This window comes from Ictidomys tridecemlineatus, chromosome 11 (assembly GCF_052094955.1).
Source record: "Ictidomys tridecemlineatus isolate mIctTri1 chromosome 11, mIctTri1.hap1, whole genome shotgun sequence".
Classification (NCBI taxonomy): Eukaryota; Metazoa; Chordata; class Mammalia; order Rodentia; family Sciuridae; genus Ictidomys; species Ictidomys tridecemlineatus.
In genome coordinates this window covers 111,118,167-111,128,266 of record NC_135487.1, presented here as the reverse complement: position 1 = coordinate 111,128,266, position 10,100 = coordinate 111,118,167, and the positions used below count along the sequence as shown (strand labels likewise).

Here is a 10,100-nt window from a genome sequence, read left to right as displayed (position 1 = left end):
GATGGCAGGACTGGAAGAACCTGTGGGAGGAGAGATGACACTGTAAAATAGAAAGCAGAGAGGTGAAAGTCCAGCATTCCCTTCTGAGTACATGCTCCACTGATGTAAGGGTCTCCCACTAGGTCCCGCCTCTTACAGGTTCCACACCATCATTGTCACACTGAAGACCAAGCTTCCAACACATTAACTTTGGTGTGTGTGTTGGGGGCAGGGACACATTTGAACATATCCAAAGCATATCAGCACTCAATTTTTCAATTTTTCAAATCAGTCAGCTAAGGTCTTCTGCTTATTTTCCCAGACTCCCAATCCTAGACCCTCAACCCAAAGAAGACTAGCAGAAGACCATCCCACTCTCTCTACCTGCCTGGGTTAATGGCAAGCTCTGTGCCATCATTAATTCATTACTTAAACACACACACACACACACAAACACACACATTTGGTAAAAGCTTTTGAGCAGGAAGTGACTAATTTTTGTTTGTTTTCTTGGGAGGGGGGAACATGTATTTATTTACTTATTTATAAATTCAGAAAAAAAAATTAAAATTTTTTTTTTCTGAATTTACAAATAGTTTTTTCATCACAGAAGGACGACTATTGAAACAATAGTTTGGGGAACACAAAACTCAGCTGGAAGGATTTTTCTGGAATCTCTCCATTTCTAACAGATGGGGGAGATTCCAGATCTTTTGGTATTTAGCGTGTTCTTCTGTTTCTCTCAAAATTAGGGAGATCCAGGTATGGTGACACATGCCTGTAGTCCCAGGAGGATTACAGGTTACCCTCAGCAACTTAGTGAGGCCCTAAACAACTTAGTGAGACTCTGTCTCAAAATAAAAAAATAAAAAGGGATGGGGATGTAGCTCAGTGGTGAAGCACCCCTGGGTTCAATCTGAAGTAAGAAAAATTAAAACAAAACAAAAGCTGGAGAGAAAGGCTCCCGTTGGCAGTAACTTATAGCCTGTAACTAGGACTTAAGGTCAGGAGAGGGAACGAGAAGGATGCATATAAATTATCAGTACTTTAAGCTGATAAGAGCAGATACTACTCTTGATCTCAGCCCAAAGGCCACGAAGCAATAGGTTGTTAGTACTTTGAAAAACACTTTCATAATTATCCAATGTGAACCTCACAGCAATTTTTTTTTTTTTTTTTTTTTTTTAGATTTGGAAGTTTAGGGGTTTGTGTTCCCATGTGCACCACTGTGAGATTCGGAGTGGTTTAGCATTTCTGCTGAGGGCCATGTTGGTGGTTAAAGATAGATCCAGGGCAAGAACCCAAGTCTCCTAATCTTTAGTCCAGAGTGCACTGCACCTCAACAAGCTCCCCTCTAGACAGTAGTACTTTAGGGGTGTGAGGTCTGGCAGGCCTCCACTCGATGCTGAGAAAAGGTGTCTTCATGGAGAGAGGTTTGCTGGCCCCATGAAAGGACTAGATTAGCCACTGTACTGGGCAGAATAATGTCCCCTCAAATTCATGTCCTTCCTGGAACCTCAGAATGTGACTTTGTTTGGAAATAGGGTCTTTGCAGATGTAATTGGTTAAGACGTCACACTAGATTCAATATGACTGGTGTCCTTTTGAGAAGAGGAGAAGAGACACACAGACACACTGAGAAGAGTGAGATACGCCAACAGATGCAGGGATTGGATTGATGCACTCGTAAGTCAAGAAACTGCAAGGATTCGCTGACCACCACCACTAGGATTGTTGCATGGGACAAATTCTCTCTCAGAGCCCTCCAGAAGGAACCAGCCTTTACGGCTTCTTGACTTCAGACCTCTGGCTTCTAGAATTGCACAAATAAAATTCTCTTTAAGCCGCCTGATTTGTGGTACTTCCTCATAACAGCCCAAGAAAACTGATATAGCATATTCTGGAATAGAACTTCACAGTAGAAATAATACATGATTTACACATATGACTTGGGATAAATTTAGTAGCTGCATTTTAAAAAAGGATAAATTAATTGAGTAATATATTTTTACTTGAAATAAAAATACATTTTAAACATGTTTTCCATGTAAAACTAATAGGACTTCATTTCACAATGTTTTTTTTTTTTCTTCACACGACATCTTTGAATCGGATGTGTCTTTTACAGTTATCACATTTATAGCACATTTTCAATCCACACCAGTCATTGCAAGTCCTCAGTAGTCAGGTTAGCAGTGCCTTCCACGTTGGATAACAAAGCCTTGGACTTTTTTCTCCCTAGGTCATGTTGATGTGCACTGCATTGTGAGGTCAGGAGAGGGAGCAAGAAGGACGGCTTTTTCCTCTGTCTGCCCTATTGATTTGTCCTAAACCCAAAATCCATCAAATACCCATGACTTCTCTATCAGAGAGGATCCCATGAGCACATCTCGGCAGGATGGAAGAGAGCAGAAATCCCTTTCCAGGCTTCCTGCTTCCTCAACATGTTTCCAAAATCTGTCCTAGAACTTTCTCTTTGGCCGGCTGAATCTCACTTTAGTTTTCTTCCAGGAGCAAGATAGCTCCTCGGCTGACCCTGAATCCATCTGAGGCACGGTTTAAGAACCCGCTCCTCTCACCCTTCCTTCCACTGCTGTTGGGAGTAAGACAGCAGGTCTGGGTCTGGATCTGACACTGACAGATTCTCATGCCGATTCCAAAGAGATGCCCAAGACCAAATGTTACAAAGACAAACCATATGGGAGCCCCAGCACTCTGGGCCATTAATACGAATTTTTGAACGACTGTGATGGATGGCGCAGCTCTTACAAGTCCAAGATCAATGAAAATGCATCTTGATCTTTTGAACTCATGCGTTTTATCTTGGATCCTTTTTCTGTACAACGAGACCCATTTCTGTGATGCCTGAAGGCATCTGGGGCCCCTCCGATGGATTTGCCATCTATACCCTTGCCAGCCATCCCATCAGTGAGATGGAGCAGGGCCTTGAAAACCAGAATTTTTAACATGAGGCTAAATGCCAAGCCAGACCTTTAGAGGTGGTAATTCCACATCCTGCCTAGAGAAGGACCATGGGCCAGACTGAGAGCCCTACTCACCTTGATAAGAGACCAGGGGGTGATAATATACAGTTGTGTTCTTGGGTTTGTTTCTGTGTCTCCCTTTATCTGGGCATAAAAAGACTTCCTTCTCTCTTTCCCCCTCACTGTATCAAGGTATTGAAGAAAGGCTTGGTAGAGAAATTGCCTTTCTTTGAAGTCTTGAATTCTTCCCCAAATTTGTGGGCCGCTCTCCTAAGAATATGTGCATGAATTCAATTTTGTATGCAGTTTCAAGGCATTCACACACCTTTGGAACCAGTCCAGAGACCTTATATTAAAGACAATTGGTGCAGAGAAACTCTTTTGGGCTTAAAGTGAGGTAGTCAGATTGAAGTGGACACTGTACAATTTATTTGAAGAGTCAGGAAACTATCATTTTCTGGTTTTATCATTTCTCAGGGAGGTATCATGTTTTAGGAAAATAGGTTCCTTGGTTAAATGAGGCTAGGAACTAGTGTACTCATTTATTTCCTCTCGACTCCCATTTTGGAATTTATGATGCAAAATAGCATACTGTATGCTCTAAGAAGTTTTTTTTTGTTTTTTTTTTTTTGCTGTTGTTATTGTTTTAATTTCTGTCCTGAGGATTGAACCCAATCCCTTGTGCATATTAGTACTAGCCAAGCACTCTACCACTGAGAAGTGTTGAAGAAATCCCACATTTATTTAACCAGAGAATCTTATTTTTGCATAATACTTCAAACATCCCATAGAATATACTTACTGGCTGCTATTAAATGTAGACAAAATGTGTAAATCATTCTGCATCTTGTTTCCTCCCATGGAAATCACAGGGTTCGACTTTTCTCTCCACTTTGAACTATAGGATGGAGACTGCCTTCTCTTGCCCTATCCTGGATAGCGTAGCCATCAATGCACATAGCTACACGTGGGTAGGTAAGGTCACAAATGAGGGGAGTGGAATGTCAGGAGACTTCACGCACACACACGAAGCTTTGCTAGAGAGGATACCCTTCTCATAACCCACAGAGTTAGCAATGTCCCCAGGACTTGTGTAGCAGGGTGATAATGGAGTGCAGACTTGATTCTGAGAGGTGCTCATTGGTCTTTGCCCATTCTTTGGTTTGTGGACAACTAGGGTTTTTCTGCAGAGGCAGCTGTCTGGAGCTGCCCAATAGAAAGTGCACTTGTCTGGCTGGGTGGGAAACCCCATTGAAAGAGGGTCAAAGAAAATGTCTTCAAAGGGATTGACATTGAAAGTGGACCTTGAGGGACATGAAGTATTTAATTCAGCAGTGAGGGGCCTCCTTGTCAGAGAAGAGGATGTAAGACAGATACGGGGGGGTGGGGGGTTGCATTTGGTACAAGAGATGTGCATGGAACATACCGGGGGAACAGACTACACAACTAAGAGGAGTCGGAATATACTTTTCTTGGTTTGCTTTTTGAAGAAGACTGCACTACTACAAAAACCTAACCTCATTTAATGTTCCACAGTTATAGAAAAATAAAGGTCTTGACAGGGCTGAATGTCTGGCAGAATACCCTGAGTTCTCCTTCAAGGGTTCTGACTTGGACAATTGCCAAACTTGTTTTCTCTCTTTTTTTTTTTTAAAGAAATTTTATTTGGTTAATTGCTATATCCTGGGTATTTTGTAGGAAACTTTATCCATCTGTTTCTGATTCTTTTACACTTATCAAGCGTTTAGTAAGACCCCTTTGGTATAGCCAACCAGCCTTCAGAACCATTCCACAAACCTTTTAAACCTATTTACTTTGAAGCAAGAAGTTGCTATTCTGCCAAGAAAACAAGGATGTTGGGCTGGTTGGATCTACTGTAGGACATCCAGTCCACCTCAACGGGTTCCCCACCTGAAAAACTGTCTCGACGTTCTGGACTCAGAAGTCGCAGGGTTTTCCCCCAATTCTGTGACTTTAAGGACAGAATGGTCACCATTTTTTTCCTGTCTTTGTCATTGCATTTTTGAGATCCATCAGCTTCTTGGCACCATTCACTTCCTGAAAGCACCAAGGGAAGTGAGCTCAGCATGCAATTTTCAAATGTTCTCTCCAAATCAGATTTCTTCAAACAAGTGAACTCACAGGAACAAATGGGTACGCATTCAGAGGGCAGCTGTCTCTCCAATTTCCCTTTGGCCACTCTGTCAGGAACCACTTCTTTCTTGTCTTTGAATTTCCAGTATTTAATGCAGGTCTCAGCATAAGGTAAGTGCTCAGGAAATGTGTGCAGACTCCCTGACTTGGACAATTGTGTGTGAAAACAAAATTTGCAGAAGTTCTCTTTCACTAAATTAGCTAAAATTTTTAAAAAAATATTCTCGGGGGATCCTTGTGCATATCAGTTCTCAGAGGCAAGTTTTACTTCTATGATATAAAAGAAAAAAAAATTAGTAAAACAGTGAAAAGAATATCATGCTTGCCAGTCTCAGGTGGAATCCTGGTTCCTTAAGCCACGAGTCTTAAGACTTTTACCATCATGGTTGTGACTGGTCTAGTCAGAATTTCCAGTGGCGTTTGAGAGCTTGAAATATAAACACTGATGATCTGAAGGAGGGTAAAAAGAAGAAAAACCCTGAGCAAAGAGGACTCTGACATAAGTTACGGAACAGAGGCACCAGATCGAGGCCTTAGCACTATGGGATAGAATCTAAAGAAATGGCGAAGGCTTACTAAACATTCGCCAGCTGCCAGACACTATTCTAAGTGTCTAACTTGCGTTATTTCATTTAGTTCTCACAACAATTTGATGAGGTAGGAACTACTTTTCTCTCCATTGACCAATGAGGAATCCAAGGCACAGAGATGTTTTCACTTGCCTGAGGTCACACAGGAGAAGCAGGACTGGATCCCAAGTAGTAACACGATGTCTCTCTATTTCTGTAATTTATTTTTTATACTGGGGATTGAACCCAGGGGTCCTTAACCACTGAGCCACATCCCCAGCCCTTATTTATATTTTCATTTAGAGACAGGATCTCACTAAATTGCTGAGGGTCCCACTAAGTTGTTGAGGCTGGCTTTGAACCTATGATCCTCCTGCCTCGGTCTCCTAACATACTGGGATTACAGGCATGCACCAGTACGCCCTGCTGTCTCTGAATTCTTAACCCTTGCCTAGTAGCTATGCTGCTCCTTGACGACACAGGATGAGAAAGGCATTTTGAACCCTTGGCCCTGAGTACTTAGGACAACGATGGGAATAGTAATGATAAGAATTACTTGGTCCAGTTCCCAGAAGGATTCTCTGAAGCTTTTTCAGGTAATGAATACAAACATTTGTAACAAAGGCAGAGACACGATACTTACCTATTCATCCGAGTGAGGACCTGGCTCAGAGTTATAATTCAATACATATTTCCTGAATAAGTGAATGAGGAGAAATGGATTTATGATAAAGCAAAAGTCACTTCTCCCCAAACTCACTACATTATCTATTTGCACAGTCAGTTTAACACAATCACTCTTTTTAAATTTTTTAAAAATTTTTATTGGTTCATATGAGTCATGCATAATATGAGGATTCATTTTGACATAATTAGAAATGCATGAAGTATAGCTTGCTCCCATTCAGTCCCCAGTACTCATTGTTACCCTCCTCCTTTCCTTAGTCTTGTTCCCTTCCCTCTACTCTATTGATTTCTCTGCCATTTACTTACATATTGTTATTAGTGTCTTGTGGATGTAACTGATGGTGAGATTCACTGTAGTACATACATATATGTACGTAGGAACATTAGGTCAGATTCATTTCACTCTTTTTTTTTTCCTGATCCCACTTCTCCTCTCTCCCCCTTAATCCCCTTCTTCTACTTCCCTGATTTTTCTTGTATTTCGATGGATTCCCCCCCCCCCCCACTCAGTGGTTGCTTCCACATATCAGAGAAAATATTTGACCTTTGACTTTCTTGATCTGGCTTATTTTACTTAGCATTATAGTCTCCAGTTCCATCCATTTACCAGCAAATAACATACTTTCACTCTTCTTTATGGATGAGTAATACTCCATACACAATCTCTCTCTCTCTCTCTCTCTCTCTCTCTCTCTCTCTCTGTTTGGCACTGGGAATTGAGCCCAAGGGCTCTCAATCACTGAGCCACAGTTCCAACCCTTTTTATTTTTATTTTGAGATAGGGTCTCACTAAGTTATTTAGGGCCTTGCTAAATTTCTGAGGCTGGCCTAACACTTGCAATCCCCCTGCCTCAGCCTCCAGAGCTGCTGGGATTACAGGTGTGCACCACCATGCCCAGCCTTGAATCACCCTTGAAGATGAATCTTATACTGGAAGTAAAAGTAATGTAGACCTAAACATCTCCCGAGGGACTACCTGCATTTAACATGCATTTTGGGATTGATCTGTTTTGAAATAATTTCATTTAATAGTGAACACCAGGCGAGGTGGCCATTTATGGACTTTCAACTAGAGAAGGACAAGATTTTAAACTTTGTACCCCAAATATCAGTGAACCCTATTCAAAAGTTTAAATATATTCACTTTTCATCCTGTCCCATGGCTGGAAATTATTACATCTCAAGAAGTACCTAGTTCAAAAAGTGAAGAAAGCTCTGAGCCTTGTCAAAACAGGAAACAGGTCTATATTGTTTCGTGTTGAGAAACTTAGCTCTTGGAATGGAGCCTGGCTCATGATAGGTGCTCAAATATCTGTCAAATGAATTAACCTGATGGAGGTTGTTGGCTTGCTTTCTCTCTTCCAGGTAGAAATGGGAGCCCAGGAAGAGGCTGGGTGGGTACAGCAACAGCAGTCAGTCTTTAAGTTGCTTGAATGATGTGCGAGGAGGCCTTGGTCCCAGGCAGCTGCCCCTGAGGGCCTTCCCACTCAACCATGGAGACCTGTGCTTCTCTCCACGAAGCCAAGACTTCACTGTGCACCCAGAGTTCCCTTTCAATCATCAGGAGCTGAGTGCTTAGGGTGAAATGAATTTGGACAAAACCCTAGCTCTGTATGTCTGTGCACATGCACATACGGGGTCCTGACACATCTGTGTTCACAGCACACACCAATACGTGGGGCTTGAATTAAACTAAATCAGGAATCCCCAACCAAATTACTGAACTCCAGCAGAAACCACTTATAAATCTTTTTTTGAAGCTTGAACGAAAGCCTCTCCTACAATAATAATGCCGACCAAACCCCTCAGCACACACACACACACATGTACACAACAGAAATAAAAATACTCCTAATGAATCAGTTTGAACCAGAACTGGTTCATGAAGGTGGTTGAACTCCTAGATCAAAGTGTCATCCAAAAGAGAACATTAACCAAATTCATATTTCATTCATTTAAGTTCACTTAAATACAACGACAATGTCTTTCATGCAAAAGCTATGTTCAAAAGAAGGTGAATAGACCTAGTTTCGCAAATCAAACATATTTAACATCAGCAAATGAGTCGTACAAAATGATTTTATTCTGAATCGTTTTATAGAGAAAGATTCTACATGTGACAAGAATAATCACACACTACTTTATCTTTTAAACCAATTTAGATTTACACATATTTGGCTTTTCATAAAGTCCCCGGAATATACGTGCAGATACTTCTGGCCATGTAGATCAGGCTGTGTTGGTCTTCACCGTTCTTTGTAGCTCCCTATTCATCAAACATTTGGAATATTCCACTGAGACAATTTCGAAGAGTGACTGCTGTGATTTCCTGCCCAGGTTTCTGGCCAAGGTGTTGGATGTTGCAATGACACCTGAAGCTTGCATAATGACACCACTGCGTCCAGGATGCAAGTGAATCAAAAAAATGTTCAGTACACTTTGGTGGTGACCTCACATCCAACACTGGTCTAGAGGAGCTAGTCTTAACTCAAGACTTTAAGAAGGAGCTGGATGAGGGTGGTGTGCAGACTCATCCCAGGCTATTCCAGAGAGTGCACAGAGTATTTGATCACACACAGCACTGACTTTTGGCCCCAAGTCAGCCTTCAACAATTCATATGCAAGTAAATAGTTGATCTGACTTTCTCAATGTGAGATGTCTGTTCATAGCCTCCCGGGCCAATTAAGTTGTGGAATAATAACAGTTTCTAAGCACATTGTCCTGCCATAGCAGTTCATCATCTCGGCTTCTTTCTTTTCCAAGACTACATAAATGTTACAACAATTTTCTCAATTTTGTGAGTTATTGTTATATAAACCTGCTATTTGTCAACAGTGATTTTATGAAAGTTAATATTTTTTTAGAACTATTTTGATAGTTTTCTCACCACGAAGAGTTTTCAACCTAAATTTTGTTTTTAATTTGTTTTGTGACCTTTTCTCATGCTTGCGTATAGACATACGCAATATATGTATATATTTTCACTTTCCAGAAGAGTGCATCTCCTCAACTTATTTATAATAATTGACTCTGTGGTTCATCCTATCAATATGTATCTTTGCTGTATCTCATTTGTCTAAGTCCACAGTCTCTGATACGATTTTTCTCAGAAAGTTTATCTGGGTCTGTATTAGAGGTTAACAGCAAATGTGTTGTATATATTTTTCAATTTTGAGGCAATTTTAAAGCTCAAGATTTGTTTCTACTATGCTGAAAGCTTCTAGAGTTTTCTCTCCATATAGTTAAAAAGAATTATACAGTGAAAACATGTATACATGTTTGCTGTAAAAATTCAGTCTGCATCTCTAGTAAAAACTTAAATAGTGTTCATTGATTTTTCAGTTTCTTCTTATGAAAGATGCATTTGGAGTCATAGTCCTTATGCCTAAACACTTAAGTTTGTTGGGGTTAAGGTGAATCTTTTTGATCCAGGCGACTTTGCGTACTCATCAATTCCTTATAATAGTTATCATTATTTTAAGTGAAGTAAATCATCGTCAGCCATACCACTATCTTCTACCATTTGATGAGTACCTACCAAATTCTGGGCTCTGTTTTAATTTAAAGTTATGTTTTTAACTAGTAAGTGTTTTATATATATATATATAGTTGCTGTTTTAAGAGTTGAAGAATATTAGGCTCAGACGTGATAAATAACTTGTGTGAGCTCACATCACCAGTAACGGGCAGATGTAGAATTTGAACTTAATCCATTTGCTCAGATCC

The 10,100-nt window shown here is 40.6% G+C and overlaps 1 pseudogene; it reads right to left on the bottom strand.

Moving 5' to 3' along the window:
• Positions 1–977: 977 nt before the first annotated feature.
• LOC120891113 (U2 spliceosomal RNA) lies at positions 978–1,083 on the bottom strand (annotated as a pseudogene).
• Positions 1,084–10,100: the final 9,017 nt, after the last annotated feature.